This window comes from Cajanus cajan, chromosome 4, assembly GCF_000230855.2.
Source record: "Cajanus cajan strain Asha chromosome 4, NIPB_CcT2T_4, whole genome shotgun sequence".
Classification (NCBI taxonomy): Eukaryota; Viridiplantae; Streptophyta; class Magnoliopsida; order Fabales; family Fabaceae; genus Cajanus; species Cajanus cajan.
Window position 1 is genome coordinate 36,788,499 of NC_138520.1, and position 25,108 is coordinate 36,813,606.

Below are 25,108 nucleotides of genomic sequence, written 5' to 3' on the forward strand. Positions count from 1 at the left end.
TATAGGGACCCAATTCCTCTCGTCGTAAGTCGATGGAAAGCTCCAACGCACTGTCGGACTCGAGTTCATGGTTATCACCTTGAGTGATGTTTTCCGACAACGGTCTACGGGCACCTATAGACCCATTCGACAACCGGCCGTACTAACATCCACTCCCTATGGCTTTCCACTCATGCCCCCGGGTATAGAGGGAACTGTTGTGTGCAAAGGTTTGTGTGCAGTTTATATTTCAAACAATTGCAAAAATTTAAACACGCAACAGTTATTAAAGCCAGCTAGATAAAACATGTTATCATACAAGTGAGGGGTAATGAAGTAATTTTAAACTATTATTTTAGAAACAATCCATCACTAAATGGGACTGACTCTCGAGGCTTCCCCAGTGGAGTCGCCATCTATCGCCACCCGCCGAAACGGACCTTGAAATTCGCGACGATGGTCGGACTCTTTTTAAGTTTTGAAAAATGATGGATTGTTAGAACGACTTATTCTCAAACTGAGACCTCATCGAGCTAACAATTTTGTTTAAATGACTCTTACCAATCCATGTTAATCCCAAGTGATATGATTCCTAATTGCACCAGAGTTGAAAAAGGATCTTTTGGGTTCAAAATCTTAGACTTAATTTCTGGAATGTAGGGAAGGATCTTTTGAGTTAAAATCTTGGACTTAATTTCTGGAATGTGGGTAAGGAAATTAGATGCAAGAAATGGAGGGAAGGAAACGGTAAAGGAATGGAGGAAGAATCACTCTTCCAAGGAAGGCTTCACACAAAGAATTGTGGATGATCCTTTGATATGCCCAAATTCTTGAATCACTCAAGAACAATTGGAGAATCACTTGCTACACTTGGGGAGACTAATAACCAACACAAATGCACAACATAACAGGTAATTGGTTTACTGTTCATTGGTTCTCTCTAATTCTTCAACTGACTTACTTGCTACACCTGGGGAGACTAATAACCAACACAGATGCACAACATAACATGTAATTGGTTTACTGTTCATTGGTTCTCTCTAATTCTTCAACTGACTTACTTGCTACACCTGGCGAGACTAATAACTAACATAGATGCACAACTTAACAGGTAATTGGTTTACTGTTCATTGGTTCTCTCTAATTCTTCAACTGACTTACTTGCAACACCTGGGGAGCCTAATAACCAACAAAGATGCACAACATAACAGGTAATTGGTTTACTGTACATTGGTTCTCTCTAATTCTTCAACTGACTTACTTGCTACACCTGGGGAGACTAATAACCAACACAGATGGACAACATAACATGTAATTGGTTTACTGTACATTTGTTCTCTCTAATTCTTCAACTGATTTACTTGCTACACTTGGGGAGACTAATAACCAAGACAGATGTACAACATAACATGTAATTGGTTTACTGTTCGTTGGTTCTCTCTAATTCTTCAACTGACTTACTTGCTGCACCTGGGGAGACTAATAACCAACACAGATGCACAACATAACATGTAATTGGTTTACTGTTCATTGGTTCTCTCTAATTCTTCAACTGACTTACTTGCTACACCTGGGGAGACTAATAACCAACACAGATGCACAACATAACATGTAATTGGTTTACTGTTCATTGGTTCTCTCTAATTCTTCAACTGACTTACTTGCTACACCTGGGGAGACTAATACCAACACAGATGCTCAACATAACAGGTAATTGGTTTACTGTTCATTGGTTCTCTCTAATTCTTCAACTGACTTACTTGCTACACCTTGGGAGACTAATAACAAACATAGATGCACAACATAACAGGTAATTGGTTTACTGTTCATTGGTTCTCTCTAATTCTTCAACTGACTTACTTGCTACACCTGGGGAGACTAATAACCAACATAGATGCACAACATAACATGTGATATGATTCCTAATTGCACCAGAGTTGAAAAAGGATCTTTTGGGTTCAAAATCTTAGACTTAATTTCTGGAATGTAGGGAAGGATCTTTTGGGTTAAAATCTTGGACTTAATTTCTGGAATGTGGGTAAGGAAATTAGATGCAAGAAATGGAGGGAAGGAAACGGTAAAGGAATGGAGGAAGAATCACTCTTCCAAGGAAGGCTTCACACAAAGAATTGTGGATGATCCTTTGATATGCCCAAATTCTTGAATCACTCAAGAACAATTGGAGAATCACTCTCACTTAGTTTTTTTATTATTAAAACTCAAATTCTTGTCTGTTTTTTATTCATCCCAATGGGCAGCTTATATAGCTTACAACCAACACCTTTCACTTACATTAGTGGGCAATTAATGGACTCCACTAAGCCTATCAATTATGACCACTAATGACAAAACATTAAAAAAAATCACTTTAGTGGGCAATTGTTGAACTCCACTAAGCCTAACAATTATGACCACTAATGACAAAACATTAAAAACACATGCTAAATTCGTGCACCCTTTGGTATGCCTCATGGCTGATTCATCCCAAAGGTTTTGGACCTTATTTAACTAAAAACAACTTGCCTAATAACTAGCCCAATAAGTGGTGCAGCCCAAACAAGAGTTGGCAGCCACTTTAACAAGAGTTTTAGGCCTTTATTTACTAATTACAAGTACTAAAAACACCCACTAAGAAAACCCTAGTCATTGGTCCTCCAAGTCCTTTGAGTGCTCCCATCAGATTCACATCACCAAGCGGGACCCTCCATGGATTAGTGGTTTTCGCAAAAAGAAGGGGTTCTTGGAGTCGCCACCAATGAACAGTAAACCAAGTACCTGTTATGTTGTGCATCTGTGTTGGTTATTAGTCTCCCCAGGTGTAGCATGTAAGTCAGTTGAAGAATTAGAGAGAACCAATGAACAGTAAACCAATTACCTGTTATGTTGTGCATCTGTGTTGGTTATTAGAGAGAACCAATGAACAGTAAACCAATTACCTGTTATGTTGCGCATCTGTGTTGGTTATTAGTCTCCCCAGGTGTAGCAAGTAAGTCAGTTGAAGAATTAGAGAGAACCAACGAACAGCAAACCAATTACATGTTATGTTGTGCATCTGTGTTGGTTATTAGTCTCCCCAGGTGTATCAAGTAAGTCAGTTGAAGAATTTGAGAGAACCAATGAACAGTAAACCAATTACCTGTTATGTTGTGCATCTGTGTTGGTTATTAGTATCCCCAGGTGTAGTATGTAAGTCAGTTGTAGAATTAGAGACAAGCAATGAACAGTAAACCAATTACCTGTTATGTTGTGCATCTGTGTTGGTTATTAGTCTCCCCATGTGTAGCAAGTAAGTCAGTTGAAGAATTAGAGAGAACCAATGAACAGTAAACCAATTACCTGTTATGTTGTGCATCTGTGTTGGTTATTAGTCTCCCCAGGTGTAGCAAGTAAGTCACTTGAAGAATTAGAGAGAACCAATGAACAGTAAACCAATTACCTGTTATGTTGTGCATCTGTGTTGGTTATTAGTCTCCCCAGGTGTAGCAAGTAAGTCAGTTGAAGAATTAGAGAGAACCAATGAACAGTAAACCAATTGCCTGTTATGTTGTGCATCTGTGTTGGTTATTAGTCTCCCCAGGTGTAGAAAGTAAGTTAGTTGAAGAATTAGAGAGAACCCATGAACAGTAAACCAATTACATGTTATATTGTGCATCTGTGTTGGTTATTAGTCTCCCTAAGTGTAGCAAGTAAGTCAGTTGAAGAATTAGAGAGAACCAATGAACAGTAAACCAATTACCTGTTATGTTGTGCATCTGGGTTGGTTATTAGTCTCCCCAGGTGTAGCAAGTAAGTCAGTTGAAGAATTAGAGAGAACCAATGAACAGTAAACCGATTACCTGTTATGTTGTGCATCTGGGTTGGTTATTAGTCTCCCCAGGTGTAGCAAGTAAGTCAGTTGAAGAATTAGAGAGAACCAATGAACAGTAAATCAATTACCTGTTATGTTGTCCATCTGTGTTGGTTATTAGTCTCCCCAGGTGTAGCAAGTAAGTCAGTTGAAGAATTAGAGAGAACCAATGAACAGTAAACCAATTACCTGTTATGTTGTGCATCTGTGTTGGTTATTAGTCTCCCCAGGTGTAGCAAGTAAGTCACTTGAAGAATTAGAACCAATGAACAGTAAACCAATTACCTGTTATGTTGTGCATCTGTGTTGGTTATTATTCTCCCCAGGTGTAGCAAGTAAGTCAGTTGAAGAATTAGAGAAAACCAATGAACAGTAAACCAATTACCTATTATGTTATGCATCTGTGTTGGTTATTAGTCTCCCCAGGTGTAGCAAGTAAGTCAGTTGAAGAATTAGAGAGAACCAATGAACAGTAAACCAATTACCTGTTATGTTGTGCATCTGTGTTGGTTATTAGTCTCCCCAGGTGTAGCAAGTAAGTCACTTGAAGAATTAGAACCAATGAACAGTAAACCAATTACCTGTTATGTTGTGCATCTGTGTTGGTTATTATTCTCCCCAGGTGTAGCAAGTAAGTCAGTTGAAGAATTAGAGAGAACCAATGAACAGTAAACCAATTACCTGTTATGTTGTGCATCTGTGTTGGTTATTAGTCTCCCCAGGTGTAGCAAGAAAGTCAGTTGAAGAATTATAGAGAACCAATGAACAGTAAACCAATTACCTGTTATGTTGTGCATCTGTGTTGGTTATTAGTCTCCCCAGGTGTAGCAAGTAAGTCACTTGAAGAATTAGAGAGAACCAATGAACAGTAAACCAATTACCTGTTATGTTGTGCATCTGTGTTGGTTATTAGTCTCCCCAGGTGTAGCAAGTAAGTCAGTTGAAGAATTAGAGAGAACCAATGAACAGTAAATCAATTACCTGTTATGTTGTCCATCTGTGTTGGTTATTAGTCTCCCCAGGTGTAGCAAGTAAGTCAGTTGAAGAATTAGAGAGAACCAATGAACAGTAAACCAATTACCTGTTATGTTGTGCATCTGTGTTGGTTATTAGTCTCCCCAGGTGTAGCAAGTAAGTCACTTGAAGAATTAGAACCAATGAACAGTAAACCAATTACCTGTTATGTTGTGCATCTGTGTTGGTTATTATTCTCCCCAGGTGTAGCAAGTAAGTCACTTGAAGAATTAGAGAAAACCAATGAACAGTAAACCAATTACCTATTATGTTATGCATCTGTGTTGGTTATTAGTCTCCCCAGGTGTAGCAAGTAAGTCAGTTGAAGAATTAGAGAAAACCAATGAACAGTAAACCAATTACCTGTTATGTTGTGCATCTGTGTTGGTTATTAGTCTCCCCAGGTGTAGCAAGAAAGTCAGTTGAAGAATTATAGAGAACCAATGAACAGTAAACCAATTACCTGTTATGTTGTGCATCTGTGTTGGTTATTAGTCTCCCCAGGTGTAGCAAGTAAGTCACTTGAAGAATTAGAGAGAACCAATGAACAGTAAACCAATTACCTGTTATGTTGTGCATCTGTGTTGGTTATTAGTCTCCCCAGGTGTAGCAAGTAAGTCAGTTGAAGAATTAGAGAGAACCAATGAACAGTAAATCAATTACCTGTTATGTTGTCCATCTGTGTTGGTTATTAGTCTCCCCAGGTGTAGCAAGTAAGTCAGTTGAAGAATTAGAGAGAACCAATGAACAGTAAACCAATTAACTGTTATGTTGTGCATCTGTGTTGGTTATTAGTCTCCCCAGGTGTAGCAAGTAAGTCACTTGAAGAATTAGAACCAATGAACAGTAAACCAATTACCTGTTATGTTGTGCATCTGTGTTGGTTATTATTCTCCCCAGGTGTAGCAAGTAAGTCACTTGAAGAATTAGAGAAAACCAATGAACAGTAAACCAATTACCTATTATGTTATGCATCTGTGTTGGTTATTAGTCTCCCCAGGTGTAGCAAGTAAGTCAGTTGAAGAATTAGAGAGAACCAATGAACAGTAAACCAATTACCTGTTATGTTGTGCATCTGTGTTGGTTATTAGTCTCCACAGGTGTAGCAAGTAAGTCAGTTGAAGAATTAGAGAGAACCAATGAACAGTAAATCAATTACCTGTTATGTTGTCCATCTGTGTTGGTTATTAGTCTCCCCAAGTGTAGCAAGTAAGTCAGTTGAAGAATTAGAGAGAACCAATGAACAGTAAACCATATACATGTTACGTTGTGCATCTGTGTTGGTTATTAGTCTCCCCAGGTGTAGCAAGTAAGTCAGTTGAAGAATTAGAGAGAATCAATGAACAGTAAACCAATTACCTATTATGTTATGCATCTGTGTTGGTTATTAGTCTCCCCAGGTGTAGCAAGTAAGTCAGTTGAAGAATTAGAGAGAACCAATGAACAGTAAAACAATTACCTATTATGTTGTGCATCTGTGTTGGTTATTAGTCTCTCCAGGTGTAGCAAGTAAGTCAGTTGAAGAATTAGAGAGAACCAATGAACAGTAAACCAATTACCTATTATGTTGTGCATCTTTGTTGGTTATTAGTCTCCCCAGGTGTAGCAAGTAAGTCAGTTGAAGAATTAGAGAGAACCAATGAACAGTAAACCAATTACATGTTATGTTGTGCATCTGTGTTGGTTATTAGACTCCCCAGGTGTTGCAAGTAAGTCAGATGGAGAATTAGAGAGAACCAATGAACAGTAAACCAATTTCCTGTTATGTTGTGCATTTGTGTTGGTTATTAGTCTCCCCAAGTGTAGCAAGTAAGTCAGTTGAAGAATTAGAGAGAACCAATGAACAGCAAACCAATAACCTGTTATGTTGTGCATTTGTGTTGGTTATTAGTCTACCTAGGTGTAGCAAGTAAGTCAGTTGAAGAATTAGAGAGAACCAATGAACAGTAAACCGATTACCTGTTAAGTTGTGCATCTGTGTTCATTATTAGTCTCCCCAAGTGTAGCAAGTAAGTCAGTTGAAGAATTAGAGAGAACCAATGAACAGTAAACCAATTACCTATTATGTTGTGCATCTGTGTTGGTTATTAGTCTCCCCAGGTGTAGCAAGTAAGTCAGTTGAAGAATTAGAGAGAACCAATGAACAGTAAATCAATTACCTGTTATGTTGTCCATCTGTGTTGGTTATTAGTCTCCCCAGGTGTAGCAAGTAAGTCAGTTGAAGAATTAGAGAGAACCAATGAACAGTAAACCAATTACCTGTTATGTTGTGCATCTGTGTTGGTTATTATTCTCCCCAGGTGTAGCAAGTAAGTCAGTTGAAGAATTAGAGAAAACCAATGAACAGTAAACCAATTACCTATTATGTTATGCATCTGTGTTGGTTATTAGTCTCCCCAGGTGTAGCAAGTAAGTCAGTTGAAGAATTAGAGAGAACCAATGAACAGTAAAACAATTACCTATTATGTTGTGCATCTGTGTTGGTTATTAGTCTCTCCAGGTGTAGCAAGTAAGTCAGTTGAAGAATTAGAGAGAACCAATGAACAGTAAACCAATTACCTATTATGTTGTGCATCTTTGTTGGTTATTAGTCTCCCCAGGTGTAGCAAGTAAGTCAGTTGAAGAATTAGAGAGAACCAATGAACAGTAAACCAATTACCTGTTATGTTGTGCATCTGTGTTGGTTATTAGTCTCCCCAGGTGTAGCAAGTAAATCAGTTGAAGAATTAGAGAGAACCAATGAACAGTAAATCAATTCCCTGTTATGTTGTCCATCTGTGTTGGTTATTAGTCTCCCCAGGTGTAGCAAGTAAGTCAGTTGAAGAATTAGAGAGAACCAACGAACAGTAAACCAATTACATGTTATGTTGTGCATCTGTGTTGGTTATTAGTCTCCCCAGGTGTAGCAAGTAAGTCAGTTGAAGAATTTGAGAGAACCAATGAACAGCAAACCAATTACCTATTATGTTGTGCATCTGTGTTGGTTATTAGTCTCCCCAGGTGTAGCAAGTAAGTCAGTTGAAGAATTAGAGAGAATCAATGAACAGTAAACCAATTACCTATTATGTTATGCATCTGTGTTGGTTATTAGTCTCCCCAGGTGTAGCAAGTAAGTCAGTTGAAGAATTAGAGAGAACCAATGAACAGTAAAACAATTACCTATTATGTTGTGCATCTGTGTTGGTTATTAGTCTCTCCAGGTGTAGCAAGTAAGTCAGTTGAAGAATTAGAGAGAACCAATGAACAGTAAACCAATTACCTGTTATGTTGTGCATCTGTGTTGGTTATTATTCTCCCCAGGTGTAGCAAGTAAGTCAGTTGAAGAATTAGAGAAAACCAATGAACAGTAAACCAATTACCTATTATGTTATGCATCTGTGTTGGTTATTAGTCTCCCCAGGTGTAGCAAGTAAGTCAGTTGAAGAATTAGAGAGAACCAATGAACAGTAAACCAATTACCTGTTATGTTGTGCATTTGTGTTGGTTATTAGTCTCCACAGGTGTAGCAAGTAAGTCAGTTGAAGAATTAGAGAAAACCAATGAACAGTAAACCAATTACCTATTATGTTATGCATATGTGTTGGTTATTAGTCTCCCCAGGTGTAGCAAGTAAGTCAGTTGAAGAATTAGAGAGAACCAATGAACAGTAAACCAATTACATGTTACGTTGTGCATCTGTGTTGGTTATTAGTCTCCCCAGGTGTAGCAAGTAAGTCAGTTGAAGAATTAGAGAGAACCAATGAACAGTAAATCAATTACCTGTTATGTTGTCCATCTGTGTTGGTTATTAGTCTCCCCAGGTGTAGCAAGTAAGTCAGTCGAAGAATTAGAGAGAACCAATGAACAGTAAACCATATACATGTTACGTTGTGCATCTGTGTTGGTTATTAGTCTCCCCAGGTGTAGCAAGTAAGTCAGTTGAAGAATTAGAGAGAACCAATGAACAGTAAATCAATTACCTGTTATGTTGTCCATCTGTGTTGGTTATTAGTCTCCCCAGGTGTAGCAAGTAAGTCAGTTGAAGAATTAGAGAGAACCAATGAACAGTAAACCATATACATGTTACGTTGTGCATCTGTGTTGGTTATTAGTCTCCCCAGGTGTAGCAAGTAAGTCAGTTGAAGAATTAGAGAGAACCAATGAACAGTAAATCAATTACCTGTTATGTGGTCCATCTGTGTTGGTTATTAGTCTCCCCAGGTGTAGCAAGTAAGTCAGTTGAAGAATTAGAGAGAACCAACGAACAGTAAACCAATTACATGTTATGTTGTGCATCTGTGTTTGTTATTAGTCTCCCCAGGTGTAGCAAGTAAGTCAGTTGAAGAATTTGAGAGAACCAATGAACAGTAAACCAATTACCTGTTATGTTGTGCATCTGTGTTGGTTATTAGTCTCGCCAGGTGTAGTATGTAAGTCAGTTGTAGAATTAGAGACAACCAATGAACAGTAAACCAATTACTTGTTATGTTGTGCATCTGTGTTGGTTATTAGTCTCCCCAGGTGTAGCAAGTAAGTCAGTTGAAGAATTAGCGAGAACCAATGAACAGTAAACCAATTACCTATTATGTTGCGCATCTGTGTTGGTTATTAGTCTCCCCAGGTGTAGCAAGTAAGTCAGTTGAAGAATTAGAGAGAACCAACGAACAGCAAACCAATTACATGTTATGTTGTGCATCTGTGTTGGTTATTAGTCTCCCCAGGTGTATCAAGTAAGTCAGTTGAAGAATTTGAGAGAACCAATGAACAGTAAACCAATTACCTGTTATGTTGTGCATCTGTGTTGGTTATTAGTATCCCCAGGTGTAGTATGTAAGTCAGTTGTAGAATTAGAGACAAGCAATGAACAGTAAACCAATTACCTGTTATGTTGTGCATCTGTGTTGGTTATTAGTCTCCCCAGGTGTAGCAAGTAAGTCAGTTGAAGAATTAGAGAGAACCAATGAACAGTAAACCAATTACCTGTTATGTTGTGCATCTGTGTTGGTTATTAGTCTCCCCAGGTGTAGCAAGTAAGTCACTTGAAGAATTAGAGAGAACCAATGAACAGTAAACCAATTACCTGTTATGTTGTGCATCTGTGTTGGTTATTAGTCTCCCCAGGTGTAGCAAGTAAGTCAGTTGAAGAATTAGAGAGAACCAATGAACAGTAAACCAATTGCCTGTTATGTTGTGCATCTGTGTTGGTTATTAGTCTCCCCAGGTGTAGAAAGTAAGTTAGTTGAAGAATTAGAGAGAACCCATGAACAGTAAACCAATTACATGTTATATTGTGCATCTGTGTTGGTTATTAGTCTCCCTAAGTGTAGCAAGTAAGTCAGTTGAAGAATTAGAGAGAACCAATGAACAGTAAACCAATTACCTGTTATGTTGTGCATCTGGGTTGGTTATTAGTCTCCCCAGGTGTAGCAAGTAAGTCAGTTGAAGAATTAGAGAGAACCAATGAACAGTAAACCGATTACCTGTTATGTTGTGCATCTGGGTTGGTTATTAGTCTCCCCAGGTGTAGCAAGTAAGTCAGTTGAAGAATTAGAGAGAACCAATGAACAGTAAATCAATTACCTGTTATGTTGTCCATCTGTGTTGGTTATTAGTCTCCCCAGGTGTAGCAAGTAAGTCAGTTGAAGAATTAGAGAGAACCAATGAACAGTAAACCAATTACCTGTTATGTTGTGCATCTGTGTTGGTTATTAGTCTCCCCAGGTGTAGCAAGTAAGTCACTTGAAGAATTAGAACCAATGAACAGTAAACCAATTACCTGTTATGTTGTGCATCTGTGTTGGTTATTATTCTCCCCAGGTGTAGCAAGTAAGTCAGTTGAAGAATTAGAGAAAACCAATGAACAGTAAACCAATTACCTATTATGTTATGCATCTGTGTTGGTTATTAGTCTCCCCAGGTGTAGCAAGTAAGTCAGTTGAAGAATTAGAGAGAACCAATGAACAGTAAACCAATTACCTGTTATGTTGTGCATCTGTGTTGGTTATTAGTCTCCCCAGGTGTAGCAAGTAAGTCACTTGAAGAATTAGAACCAATGAACAGTAAACCAATTACCTGTTATGTTGTGCATCTGTGTTGGTTATTATTCTCCCCAGGTGTAGCAAGTAAGTCAGTTGAAGAATTAGAGAGAACCAATGAACAGTAAACCAATTACCTGTTATGTTGTGCATCTGTGTTGGTTATTAGTCTCCCCAGGTGTAGCAAGAAAGTCAGTTGAAGAATTATAGAGAACCAATGAACAGTAAACCAATTACCTGTTATGTTGTGCATCTGTGTTGGTTATTAGTCTCCCCAGGTGTAGCAAGTAAGTCACTTGAAGAATTAGAGAGAACCAATGAACAGTAAACCCATTACCTGTTATGTTGTGCATCTGTGTTGGTTATTAGTCTCCCCAGGTGTAGCAAGTAAGTCAGTTGAAGAATTAGAGAGAACCAATGAACAGTAAATCAATTACCTGTTATGTTGTCCATCTGTGTTGGTTATTAGTCTCCCCAGGTGTAGCAAGTAAGTCAGTTGAAGAATTAGAGAGAACCAATGAACAGTAAACCAATTACCTGTTATGTTGTGCATCTGTGTTGGTTATTAGTCTCCCCAGGTGTAGCAAGTAAGTCACTTGAAGAATTAGAACCAATGAACAGTAAACCAATTACCTGTTATGTTGTGCATCTGTGTTGGTTATTATTCTCCCCAGGTGTAGCAAGTAAGTCACTTGAAGAATTAGAGAAAACCAATGAACAGTAAACCAATTACCTATTATGTTATGCATCTGTGTTGGTTATTAGTCTCCCCAGGTGTAGCAAGTAAGTCAGTTGAAGAATTAGAGAAAACCAATGAACAGTAAACCAATTACCTGTTATGTTGTGCATCTGTGTTGGTTATTAGTCTCCCCAGGTGTAGCAAGAAAGTCAGTTGAAGAATTATAGAGAACCAATGAACAGTAAACCAATTACCTGTTATGTTGTGCATCTGTGTTGGTTATTAGTCTCCCCAGGTGTAGCAAGTAAGTCACTTGAAGAATTAGAGAGAACCAATGAACAGTAAACCAATTACCTGTTATGTTGTGCATCTGTGTTGGTTATTAGTCTCCCCAGGTGTAGCAAGTAAGTCAGTTGAAGAATTAGAGAGAACCAATGAACAGTAAATCAATTACCTGTTATGTTGTCCATCTGTGTTGGTTATTAGTCTCCCCAGGTGTAGCAAGTAAGTCAGTTGAAGAATTAGAGAGAACCAATGAACAGTAAACCAATTAACTGTTATGTTGTGCATCTGTGTTGGTTATTAGTCTCCCCAGGTGTAGCAAGTAAGTCACTTGAAGAATTAGAACCAATGAACAGTAAACCAATTACCTGTTATGTTGTGCATCTGTGTTGGTTATTATTCTCCCCAGGTGTAGCAAGTAAGTCACTTGAAGAATTAGAGAAAACCAATGAACAGTAAACCAATTACCTATTATGTTATGCATCTGTGTTGGTTATTAGTCTCCCCAGGTGTAGCAAGTAAGTCAGTTGAAGAATTAGAGAGAACCAATGAACAGTAAACCAATTACCTGTTATGTTGTGCATCTGTGTTGGTTATTAGTCTCCACAGGTGTAGCAAGTAAGTCAGTTGAAGAATTAGAGAGAACCAATGAACAGTAAATCAATTACCTGTTATGTTGTCCATCTGTGTTGGTTATTAGTCTCCCCAAGTGTAGCAAGTAAGTCAGTTGAAGAATTAGAGAGAACCAATGAACAGTAAACCATATACATGTTACGTTGTGCATCTGTGTTGGTTATTAGTCTCCCCAGGTGTAGCAAGTAAGTCAGTTGAAGAATTAGAGAGAATCAATGAACAGTAAACCAATTACCTATTATGTTATGCATCTGTGTTGGTTATTAGTCTCCCCAGGTGTAGCAAGTAAGTCAGTTGAAGAATTAGAGAGAACCAATGAACAGTAAAACAATTACCTATTATGTTGTGCATCTGTGTTGGTTATTAGTCTCTCCAGGTGTAGCAAGTAAGTCAGTTGAAGAATTAGAGAGAACCAATGAACAGTAAACCAATTACCTATTATGTTGTGCATCTTTGTTGGTTATTAGTCTCCCCAGGTGTAGCAAGTAAGTCAGTTGAAGAATTAGAGAGAACCAATGAACAGTAAACCAATTACATGTTATGTTGTGCATCTGTGTTGGTTATTAGACTCCCCAGGTGTTGCAAGTAAGTCAGATGGAGAATTAGAGAGAACCAATGAACAGTAAACCAATTTCCTGTTATGTTGTGCATTTGTGTTGGTTATTAGTCTCCCCAAGTGTAGCAAGTAAGTCAGTTGAAGAATTAGAGAGAACCAATGAACAGCAAACCAATAACCTGTTATGTTGTGCATTTGTGTTGGTTATTAGTCTACCTAGGTGTAGCAAGTAAGTCAGTTGAAGAATTAGAGAGAACCAATGAACAGTAAACCGATTACCTGTTAAGTTGTGCATCTGTGTTCATTATTAGTCTCCCCAAGTGTAGCAAGTAAGTCAGTTGAAGAATTAGAGAGAACCAATGAACAGTAAACCAATTACCTATTATGTTGTGCATCTGTGTTGGTTATTAGTCTCCCCAGGTGTAGCAAGTAAGTCAGTTGAAGAATTAGAGAGAACCAATGAACAGTAAATCAATTACCTGTTATGTTGTCCATCTGTGTTGGTTATTAGTCTCCCCAGGTGTAGCAAGTAAGTCAGTTGAAGAATTAGAGAGAACCAATGAACAGTAAACCAATTACCTGTTATGTTGTGCATCTGTGTTGGTTATTATTCTCCCCAGGTGTAGCAAGTAAGTCAGTTGAAGAATTAGAGAAAACCAATGAACAGTAAACCAATTACCTATTATGTTATGCATCTGTGTTGGTTATTAGTCTCCCCAGGTGTAGCAAGTAAGTCAGTTGAAGAATTAGAGAGAACCAATGAACAGTAAAACAATTACCTATTATGTTGTGCATCTGTGTTGGTTATTAGTCTCTCCAGGTGTAGCAAGTAAGTCAGTTGAAGAATTAGAGAGAACCAATGAACAGTAAACCATATACATGTTACGTTGTGCATCTGTGTTGGTTATTAGTCTCCCCAGGTGTAGCAAGTAAGTCAGTTGAAGAATTAGAGAGAACCAATGAACAGTAAACCAATTACCTGTTATGTTGTGCATCTGTGTTGGTTATTAGTCTCCCCAGGTGTAGCAAGTAAATCAGTTGAAGAATTAGAGAGAACCAATGAACAGTAAATCAATTCCCTGTTATGTTGTCCATCTGTGTTGGTTATTAGTCTCCCCAGGTGTAGCAAGTAAGTCAGTTGAAGAATTAGAGAGAACCAACGAACAGTAAACCAATTACATGTTATGTTGTGCATCTGTGTTGGTTATTAGTCTCCCCAGGTGTAGCAAGTAAGTCAGTTGAAGAATTTGAGAGAACCAATGAACAGCAAACCAATTACCTATTATGTTGTGCATCTGTGTTGGTTATTAGTCTCCCCAGGTGTAGCAAGTAAGTCAGTTGAAGAATTAGAGAGAATCAATGAACAGTAAACCAATTACCTATTATGTTATGCATCTGTGTTGGTTATTAGTCTCCCCAGGTGTAGCAAGTAAGTCAGTTGAAGAATTAGAGAGAACCAATGAACAGTAAAACAATTACCTATTATGTTGTGCATCTGTGTTGGTTATTAGTCTCTCCAGGTGTAGCAAGTAAGTCAGTTGAAGAATTAGAGAGAACCAATGAACAGTAAACCAATTACCTGTTATGTTGTGCATCTGTGTTGGTTATTATTCTCCCCAGGTGTAGCAAGTAAGTCAGTTGAAGAATTAGAGAAAACCAATGAACAGTAAACCAATTACCTATTATGTTATGCATCTGTGTTGGTTATTAGTCTCCCCAGGTGTAGCAAGTAAGTCAGTTGAAGAATTAGAGAGAACCAATGAACAGTAAACCAATTACCTGTTATGTTGTGCATTTGTGTTGGTTATTAGTCTCCACAGGTGTAGCAAGTAAGTCAGTTGAAGAATTAGAGAAAACCAATGAACAGTAAACCAATTACCTATTATGTTATGCATATGTGTTGGTTATTAGTCTCCCCAGGTGTAGCAAGTAAGTCAGTTGAAGAATTAGAGAGAACCAATGAACAGTAAACCAATTACATGTTACGTTGTGCATCTGTGTTGGTTATTAGTCTCCCCAGGTGTAGCAAGTAAGTCAGTTGAAGAATTAGAGAGAACCAATGAACAGTAAATCAATTACCTGTTATGTTGTCCATCTGTGTTGGTTATTAGTCTCCCCAGGTGTAGCAAGTAAGTCAGTCGAAGAATTAGAGAGAACCAATGAACAGTAAACCATATACATGTTACGTTGTGCATCTGTGTTGGTTATTAGTCTCCCCAGGTGTAGCAAGTAAGTCAGTTGAAGAATTAGAGAGAACCAATGAACAGTAAATCAATTACCTGTTATGTTGTCCATCTGTGTTGGTTATTAGTCTCCCCAGGTGTAGCAAGTAAGTCAGTTGAAGAATTAGAGAGAACCAATGAACAGTAAACCATATACATGTTACGTTGTGCATCTGTGTTGGTTATTAGTCTCCCCAGGTGTAGCAAGTAAGTCAGTTGAAGAATTAGAGAGAACCAATGAACAGTAAATCAATTACCTGTTATGTGGTCCATCTGTGTTGGTTATTAGTCTCCCCAGGTGTAGCAAGTAAGTCAGTTGAAGAATTAGAGAGAACCAACGAACAGTAAACCAATTACATGTTATGTTGTGCATCTGTGTTTGTTATTAGTCTCCCCAGGTGTAGCAAGTAAGTCAGTTGAAGAATTTGAGAGAACCAATGAACAGTAAACCAATTACCTGTTATGTTGTGCATCTGTGTTGGTTATTAGTCTCGCCAGGTGTAGTATGTAAGTCAGTTGTAGAATTAGAGACAACCAATGAACAGTAAACCAATTACTTGTTATGTTGTGCATCTGTGTTGGTTATTAGTCTCCCCAGGTGTAGCAAGTAAGTCAGTTGAAGAATTAGCGAGAACCAATGAACAGTAAACCAATTACCTATTATGTTGTGCATCTGTGTTGGTTATTAGTCTCCCCAGGTGTAGCAAGTAAGTCACTTGAAGAATTAGAGAGAACCAAAGAACAGTAAACCAATTACCTGTTATGTTGTGCATCTGTGTTGGTTATTAGTCTCCCCAGGTGTAGCAAGTAAGTCAGTTGAAGAATTAGAGAAAACCAATGAACAGTAAACCAAATACCTGTTATGTTGTGCTTTTGTGTTGGTTATTAGTCTCCCGAGGTGTAGCAAGTAAGTCAGTTGAAGAATTAGAGAGAACCAATGAACAGTAAACCAATTACATGTTACGTTGTGCATCTGTGTTGGTTATTAGTCTCCCCAGGTGTAGCAAGTAAGTCAGTTGAAGAATTAGAGAGAACCAATGAAAAGTAAATCAATTACCTGTTATGTTGTCCATCTGTGTTGGTTATTAGTCTCCCCAGGTGTAGCAAGTAAGTCAGTTGAAGAATTAGAGAGAACCAATGAACAGTAAACCAATTACCTATTATGTTGTGCATCTTTGTTGGTTATTAGTCTCCCCAGGTGTAGCAAGTAAGTCAGTTGAAGAATTAGAGAGAACCAATGAACAGTAAATCAATTACCTGTTATGTTGTCCATCTGTGTTGGTTATTAGTCTCCCCAGGTGTAGCAAGTAAGTCAGTTGAAGAATTAGAGAGAACCAATGAACAGTAAACCAATTACCTGTTATGTTGTGCATCTGTGTTGGTTATTATTCTCCCCAGGTGTAGCAAGTAAGTCAGTTGAAGAATTAGAGAAAACCAATGAACAGTAAACCAATTACCTATTATGTTATGCATCTGTGTTGGTTATTAGTCTCCCCAGGTGTAGCAAGTAAGTCAGTTGAAGAATTAGAGAGAACCAATGAACAGTAAAACAATTACCTATTATGTTGTGCATCTGTGTTGGTTATTAGTCTCTCCAGGTGTAGCAAGTAAGTCAGTTGAAGAATTAGAGAGAACCAATGAACAGTAAACCAATTACCTATTATGTTGTGCATCTTTGTTGGTTATTAGTCTCCCCAGGTGTAGCAAGTAAGTCAGTTGAAGAATTAGAGAGAACCAATGAACAGTAAACCAATTACCTGTTATGTTGTGCATCTGTGTTGGTTATTAGTCTCCCCAGGTGTAGCAAGTAAATCAGTTGAAGAATTAGAGAGAACCAATGAACAGTAAATCAATTCCCTGTTATGTTGTCCATCTGTGTTGGTTATTAGTCTCCCCAGGTGTAGCAAGTAAGTCAGTTGAAGATTTAGAGAGAACCAACGAACAGTAAACCAATTACATGTTATGTTGTGCATCTGTGTTGGTTATTAGTCTCCCCAGGTGTAGCAAGTAAGTCAGTTGAAGAATTTGAGAGAACCAATGAACAGCAAACCAATTACCTATTATGTTGTGCATCTGTGTTGGTTATTAGTCTCCCCAGGTGTAGCAAGTAAGTCAGTTGAAGAATTAGAGAGAATCAATGAACAGTAAACCAATTACCTATTATGTTATGCATCTGTGTTGGTTATTAGTCTCCCCAGGTGTAGCAAGTAAGTCAGTTGAAGAATTAGAGAGAACCAATGAACAGTAAAACAATTACCTATTATGTTGTGCATCTGTGTTGGTTATTAGTCTCTCCAGGTGTAGCAAGTAAGTCAGTTGAAGAATTAGAGAGAACCAATGAACAGTAAACCAATTACCTGTTATGTTGTGCATCTGTGTTGGTTATTATTCTCCCCAGGTGTAGCAAGTAAGTCAGTTGAAGAATTAGAGAAAACCAATGAACAGTAAACCAATTACCTATTATGTTATGCATCTGTGTTGGTTATTAGTCTCCCCAGGTGTAGCAAGTAAGTCAGTTGAAGAATTAGAGAGAACCAATGAACAGTAAACCAATTACCTGTTATGTTGTGCATTTGTGTTGGTTATTAGTCTCCACAGGTGTAGCAAGTAAGTCAGTTGAAGAATTAGAGAAAACCAATGAACAGTAAACCAATTACCTATTATGTTATGCATATGTGTTGGTTATTAGTCTCCCCAGGTGTAGCAAGTAAGTCAGTTGAAGAATTAGAGAGAACCAATGAACAGTAAACCAATTACATGTTACGTTGTGCATCTGTGTTGGTTATTAGTCTCCCCAGGTGTAGCAAGTAAGTCAGTTGAAGAATTAGAGAGAACCAATGAACAGTAAATCAATTACCTGTTATGTTGTCCATCTGTGTTGGTTATTAGTCTCCCCAGGTGTAGCAAGTAAGTCAGTCGAAGAATTAGAGAGAACCAATGAACAGTAAACCATATACATGTTACGTTGTGCATCTGTGTTGGTTATTAGTCTCCCCAGGTGTAGCAAGTAAGTCAGTTGAAGAATTAGAGAGAACCAATGAACAGTAAATCAATTACCTGTTATGTTGTCCATCTGTGTTGGTTATTAGTCTCCCCAGGTGTAGCAAGTAAGTCAGTTGAAGAATTAGAGAGAACCAATGAACAGTAAACCATATACATGTTACGTTGTGCATCTGTGTTGGTTATTAGTCTCCCCAGGTGTAGCAAGTAAGTCAGTTGAAGAATTAGAGAGAACCAATGAACAGTAAATCAATTACCTGTTATGTGGTCCATCTGTGTTGGTTATTAGTCTCCCCAGGTGTAGCAAGTAAGTCAGTTGAAGAATTAGAGAGAACCAACGAACAGTAAACCAATTACATGTTATGTTGTGCATCTGTGTTTGTTATTAGTCTCCCCAGGTGTAGCAAGTAAGTCAGTTGAAGAATTTGAGAGAACCAATGAACAGTAAACCAATTACCTGTTATGTTGTGCATCTGTGTTGGTTATTAGTCTCGCCAGGTGTAGTATGTAAGTCAGTTGTAGAATTAGAGACAACCAATGAACAGTAAACCAATTACTTGTTATGTTGTGCATCTGTGTTGGTTATTAGTCTCCCCAGGTGTAGCAAGTAAGTCAGTTGAAGAATTAGCGAGAACCAATGAACAGTAAACCAATTACCTATTATGTTGTGCATCTGTGTTGGTTATTAGTCTCCCCAGGTGTAGCAAGTAAGTCACTTGAAGAATTAGAGAGAACCAAAGAACAGTAAACCAATTACCTGTTATGTTGTGCATCTGTGTTGGTTATTAGTCTCCCCAGGTGTAGCAAGTAAGTCAGTTGAAGAATTAGAGAAAACCAATGAACAGTAAACCAAATACCTGTTATGTTGTGCTTTTGTGTTGGTTATTAGTCTCCCGAGGTGTAGCAAGTAAGTCAGTTGAAGAATTAGAGAGAACCAATGAACAGTAAACCAATTACATGTTACGTTGTGCATCTGTGTTGGTTATTAGTCTCCCCAGGTGTAGCAAGTAAGTCAGTTGAAGAATTAGAGAGAACCAATGAAAAGTAAATCAATTACCTGTTATGTTGTCCATCTGTGTTGGTTATTAGTCTCCCCAGGTGTAGCAAGTAAGTCAGTTGAAGAATTAGAGAGAACCAATGAACAGTAAACCATATACATGTTACGTTGTGCATCTGTGTTGGTTATTAGTCTCCCCAGGTGTAGCAAGTAAGTCAGTTGAAGAATTAGAGAGAACCAATGAACAGTAAATCAATTACCTGTTATGTGGTCCATCTGTGTTCGTTATTTGTCTCCCCAGGTGTAGCAAGTAAGTCAGTTGAAGAATTAGAGAGAACCAACGAACAGTAAACCAATTACATGTTATGTTGTGCATCTGTGTTTGTTATTAGTCTCCCCAGGTGTAGCAAGTAAGTCAGTTGAAGAATTTGAGAGAACCAATGAACAGTAAACCAATTACCTGTTATGTTGTGCATCTGTGTTGGTTATTAGTCTCCCCAGGTGTAGTATGTAAGTCAGTTGTAGAATTAGAGACAACCAATGAACAGTAAACCAATTACTTGTTATGTTGTGCATCTGTGTTGGTTATTAGTCTCCCCAGGTGTAGCAAGTAAGTCAGTTGAAGAATTAGAGAGAACCAATGAACAGTAAACCAATTACATGTTACGTTGTGCATCTGTGTTGGTTATTAGTCTCCCCAGGTGTAGCAAGTAAGTCAGCTGAAGAATTAGAGAGAACCAATGAACAGTAAATCAATTACCTGTTATGTTGTCCATCTGTGTTGGTTATTAGTCTCCCCAGGTGTAGCAAGTAAGTCAGTTGAAGAATTAGAGAGAACCAATGAACAGTAAACCATATACATGTTACGTTGTGCATCTGTGTTGGTTATTAGTCTCCCCAGGTGTAGCAAGTAAGTCAGTTGAAGAATTAGAGAGAACCAATGAACAGTAAATCAATTACCTGTTATGTGGTCCATCTGTGTTGGTTATTAGTCTCCCCAGGTGTAGCAAGTAAGTCAGTTGAAGAATTAGAGAGAACCAACGAACAGTAAACCAATTACATGTTATGTTGTGCATCTGTGTTTGTTATTAGTCTCCCCAGGTGTAGCAAGTAAGTCAGTTGAAGAATTTGAGAGAACCAATGAACAGTAAACCAATTACCTGTTATGTTGTGCATCTGTGTTGGTTATTAGTCTCCCCAGGTGTAGTATGTAAGTCAGTTGTAGAATTAGAGACAACCAATGAACAGTAAACCAATTACTTGTTATGTTGTGCATCTGTGTTGGTTATTAGTCTCCCCAGGTGTAGCAAGTAAGTCAGTTGAAGAATTAGTGAGAACCAATGAACAGTAAACCAATTACCTGTTATGTTGTGCATCTGTGTTGGTTATTAGTCTCCCGAGGTGTAGCAAGTAAGTCACTTGAAGAATTTGAGAGAACCAAAGAACAGTAAACCAATTACCTGTTATGTTGTGCATCTGTGTTGGTTATTAGTCTCCCCAGGTGTAGCAAGTAAGTCAGTTGAAGAATTACAGAAAACCAATGAACAGTAAACCAATTACCTATTATGTTATGCATCTGTGTTGGTTATTAGTCTCCCCAGGTGTAGCAAGTAAGTCAGTTGAAGAATTAGAGAGAACCAATGAACAGTAAACCAATTACCTGTTATGTTGTGCATCTGTGTTGGTTATTAGTCTCCCCAGGTGTAGCAAGAAAGTCAGTTGAAGAATTATAGAGAACCAATGAACAGTAAACCAATTACCTGTTATGTTGTGCATCTGTGTTGGTTATTAGTCTCCCCAGGTGTAGCAAGTAAGTCACTTGAAGAATTAGAGAGAACCAATGAACAGTAAACCAATTACCTGTTATGTTGTGCATCTGTGTTGGTTATTAGTCTCCCCAGGTGTAGCAAGTAAGTCAGTTGAAGAATTAGAGAGAACCAATGAACAGTAAATCAATTACCTGTTATGTTGTCCATCTGTGTTGGTTATTAGTCTCCCCAGGTGTAGCAAGTAAGTCAGTTGAAGAATTAGAGAGAACCAATGAACAGTAAACCAATTACCTGTTATGTTGTGCATCTGTGTTGGTTATTAGTCTCCCCAGGTGTAGCAAGTAAGTCACTTGAAGAATTAGAACCAATGAACAGTAAACCAATTACCTGTTATGTTGTGCATCTGTGTTGGTTATTATTCTCCCCAGGTGTAGCAAGTAAGTCACTTGAAGAATTAGAGAAAACCAATGAACAGTAAACCAATTACCTATTATGTTATGCATCTGTGTTGGTTATTAGTCTCCCCAGGTGTAGCAAGTAAGTCAGTTGAAGAATTAGAGAGAACCAATGAACAGTAAACCAATTACCTGTTATGTTGTGCATCTGTGTTGGTTATTAGTCTCCACAGGTGTAGCAAGTAAGTCAGTTGAAGAATTAGAGAGAACCAATGAACAGTAAATCAATTACCTGTTATGTTGTCCATCTGTGTTGGTTATTAGTCTCCCCAGGTGTAGCAAGTAAGTCAGTTGAAGAATTAGAGAGAACCAATGAACAGTAAACCATATACATGTTACGTTGTGCATCTGTGTTGGTTATTAGTCTCCCCAGGTGTAGCAAGTAAGTCAGTTGAAGAATTAGAGAGAACCAATGAACAGCAAACCAATTACCTATTATGTTGTGCATCTGTGTTGGTTATTAGTCTCCCCAGGTGTAGCAAGTAAGTCAGTTGAAGAATTAGAGAGAATCAATGAACAGTAAACCAATTACCTATTATGTTATGCATCTGTGTTGGTTATTAGTCTCCCCAGGTGTAGCAAGTAAGTCAGTTGAAGAATTAGAGAGAAGCAATGAACAGTAAAACAATTACCTATTATGTTGTGCATCTGTGTTGGTTATTAGTCTCTCCAGGTGTAGCAAGTAAGTCAGTTGAAGAATTAGAGAGAACCAATGAACAGTAAACCAATTACCTATTATGTTGTGCATCTTTGTTGGTTATTAGTCTCCCCAGGTGTAGCAAGTAAGTCAGTTGAAGAATTAGAGAGAACCAATGAACAGTAAACCAATTACCTGTTATGTTGTGCATCTGTGTTGGTTATTAGTCTCCCCAGGTGTAGCAAGTAAATCAGTTGAAGAATTAGAGAGAACCAATGAACAGTAAATCAATTCCCTGTTATGTTGTCCATCTGTGTTGGTTATTAGTCTCCCCAGGTGTAGCAAGTAAGTCAGTTGAAGAATTAGAGAGAACCAACGAACAGTAAACCAATTACATGTTATGTTGTGCATCTGTGTTGGTTATTAGTCTCCCCAGGTGTAGCAAGTAAGTCAGTTGAAGAATTTGAGAGAACCAATGAACAGCAAACCAATTACCTATTATGTTGTGCATCTGTGTTGGTTATTAGTCTCCCCAGGTGTAGCAAGTAAGTCAGTTGAAGAATTAGAGAAAACCAATGAACAGTAAACCAATTACCTATTATGTTATGCATCTGTGTTGGTTATTAGTCTCCCCAGGTGTAGCAAGTAAGTCAGTTGAAGAATTAGAGAGAACCAATGAACAGTAAACCAATTACCTGTTATGTTGTGCATCTGTGTTGGTTATTAGTCTCCCCAGGTGTAGCAAGAAAGTCAGTTGAAGAATTATAGAGAACCAATGAACAGTAAACCAATTACCTGTTATGTTGTGCATCTGTGTTGGTTATTAGTCTCGCCAGGTGTAGTATGTAAGTCAGTTGTAGAATTAGAGACAACCAATGAACAGTAAACCAATTACTTGTTATGTTGTGCATCTGTGTTGGTTATTAGTCTCCCCAGGTGTAGCAAGTAAGTCAGTTGAAGAATTAGCGAGAACCAATGAACAGTAAACCAATTACCTATTATGTTGTGCATCTGTGTTGGTTATTAGTCTCCCCAGGTGTAGCAAGTAAGTCACTTGAAGAATTAGAGAGAACCAAAGAACAGTAAACCAATTACCTGTTATGTTGTGCATCTGTGTTGGTTATTAGTCTCCCCAGGTGTAGCAAGTAAGTCAGTTGAAGAATTAGAGAAAACCAATGAACAGTAAACCAAATACCTGTTATGTTGTGCTTTTGTGTTGGTTATTAGTCTCCCGAGGTGTAGCAAGTAAGTCAGTTGAAGAATTAGAGAGAACCAATGAACAGTAAACCAATTACATGTTACGTTGTGCATCTGTGTTGGTTATTAGTCTCCCCAGGTGTAGCAAGTAAGTCAGTTGAAGAATTAGAGAGAACCAATGAAAAGTAAATCAATTACCTGTTATGTTGTCCATCTGTGTTGGTTATTAGTCTCCCCAGGTGTAGCAAGTAAGTCAGTTGAAGAATTAGAGAGAACCAATGAACAGTAAACCATATACATGTTACGTTGTGCATCTGTGTTGGTTATTAGTCTCCCCAGGTGTAGCAAGTAAGTCAGTTGAAGAATTAGAGAGAACCAATGAACAGTAAATCAATTACCTGTTATGTGGTCCATCTGTGTTCGTTATTTGTCTCCCCAGGTGTAGCAAGTAAGTCAGTTGAAGAATTAGAGAGAACCAACGAACAGTAAACCAATTACATGTTATGTTGTGAATCTGTGTTTGTTATTAGTCTCCCCAGGTGTAGCAAGTAAGTCAGTTGAAGAATTTGAGAGAACCAATGAACAGTAAACCAATTACCTGTTATGTTGTGCATCTGTGTTGGTTATTAGTCTCCCCAGGTGTAGTATGTAAGTCAGTTGTAGAATTAGAGACAACCAATGAACAGTAAACCAATTACTTGTTATGTTGTGCATCTGTGTTGGTTATTAGTCTCCCCAGGTGTAGCAAGTAAGTCAGTTGAAGAATTAGAGAGAACCAATGAACAGTAAACCAATTACATGTTACGTTGTGCATCTGTGTTGGTTATTAGTCTCCCCAGGTGTAGCAAGTAAGTCAGCTGAAGAATTAGAGAGAACCAATGAACAGTAAATCAATTACCTGTTATGTTGTCCATCTGTGTTGGTTATTAGTCTCCCCAGGTGTAGCAAGTAAGTCAGTTGAAGAATTAGAGAGAACCAATGAACAGTAAACCATATACATGTTACGTTGTGCATCTGTGTTGGTTATTAGTCTCCCCAGGTGTAGCAAGTAAGTCAGTTGAAGAATTAGAGAGAACCAATGAACAGTAAATCAATTACCTGTTATGTGGTCCATCTGTGTTGGTTATTAGTCTCCCCAGGTGTAGCAAGTAAGTCAGTTGAAGAATTAGAGAGAACCAACGAACAGTAAACCAATTACATGTTATGTTGTGCATCTGTGTTTGTTATTAGTCTCCCCAGGTGTAGCAAGTAAGTCAGTTGAAGAATTTGAGAGAACCAATGAACAGTAAACCAATTACCTGTTATGTTGTGCATCTGTGTTGGTTATTAGTCTCCCCAGGTGTAGTATGTAAGTCAGTTGTAGAATTAGAGACAACCAATGAACAGTAAACCAATTACTTGTTATGTTGTGCATCTGTGTTGGTTATTAGTCTCCCCAGGTGTAGCAAGTAAGTCAGTTGAAGAATTAGTGAGAACCAATGAACAGTAAACCAATTACCTGTTATGTTGTGCATCTGTGTTGGTTATTAGTCTCCCGAGGTGTAGCAAGTAAGTCACTTGAAGAATTTGAGAGAACCAAAGAACAGTAAACCAATTACCTGTTATGTTGTGCATCTGTGTTGGTTATTAGTCTCCCCAGGTGTAGCAAGTAAGTCAGTTGAAGAATTACAGAAAACCAATGAACAGTAAACCAATTACCTATTATGTTATGCATCTGTGTTGGTTATTAGTCTCCCCAGGTGTAGCAAGTAAGTCAGTTGAAGAATTAGAGAGAACCAATGAACAGTAAACCAATTACCTGTTATGTTGTGCATCTGTGTTGGTTAT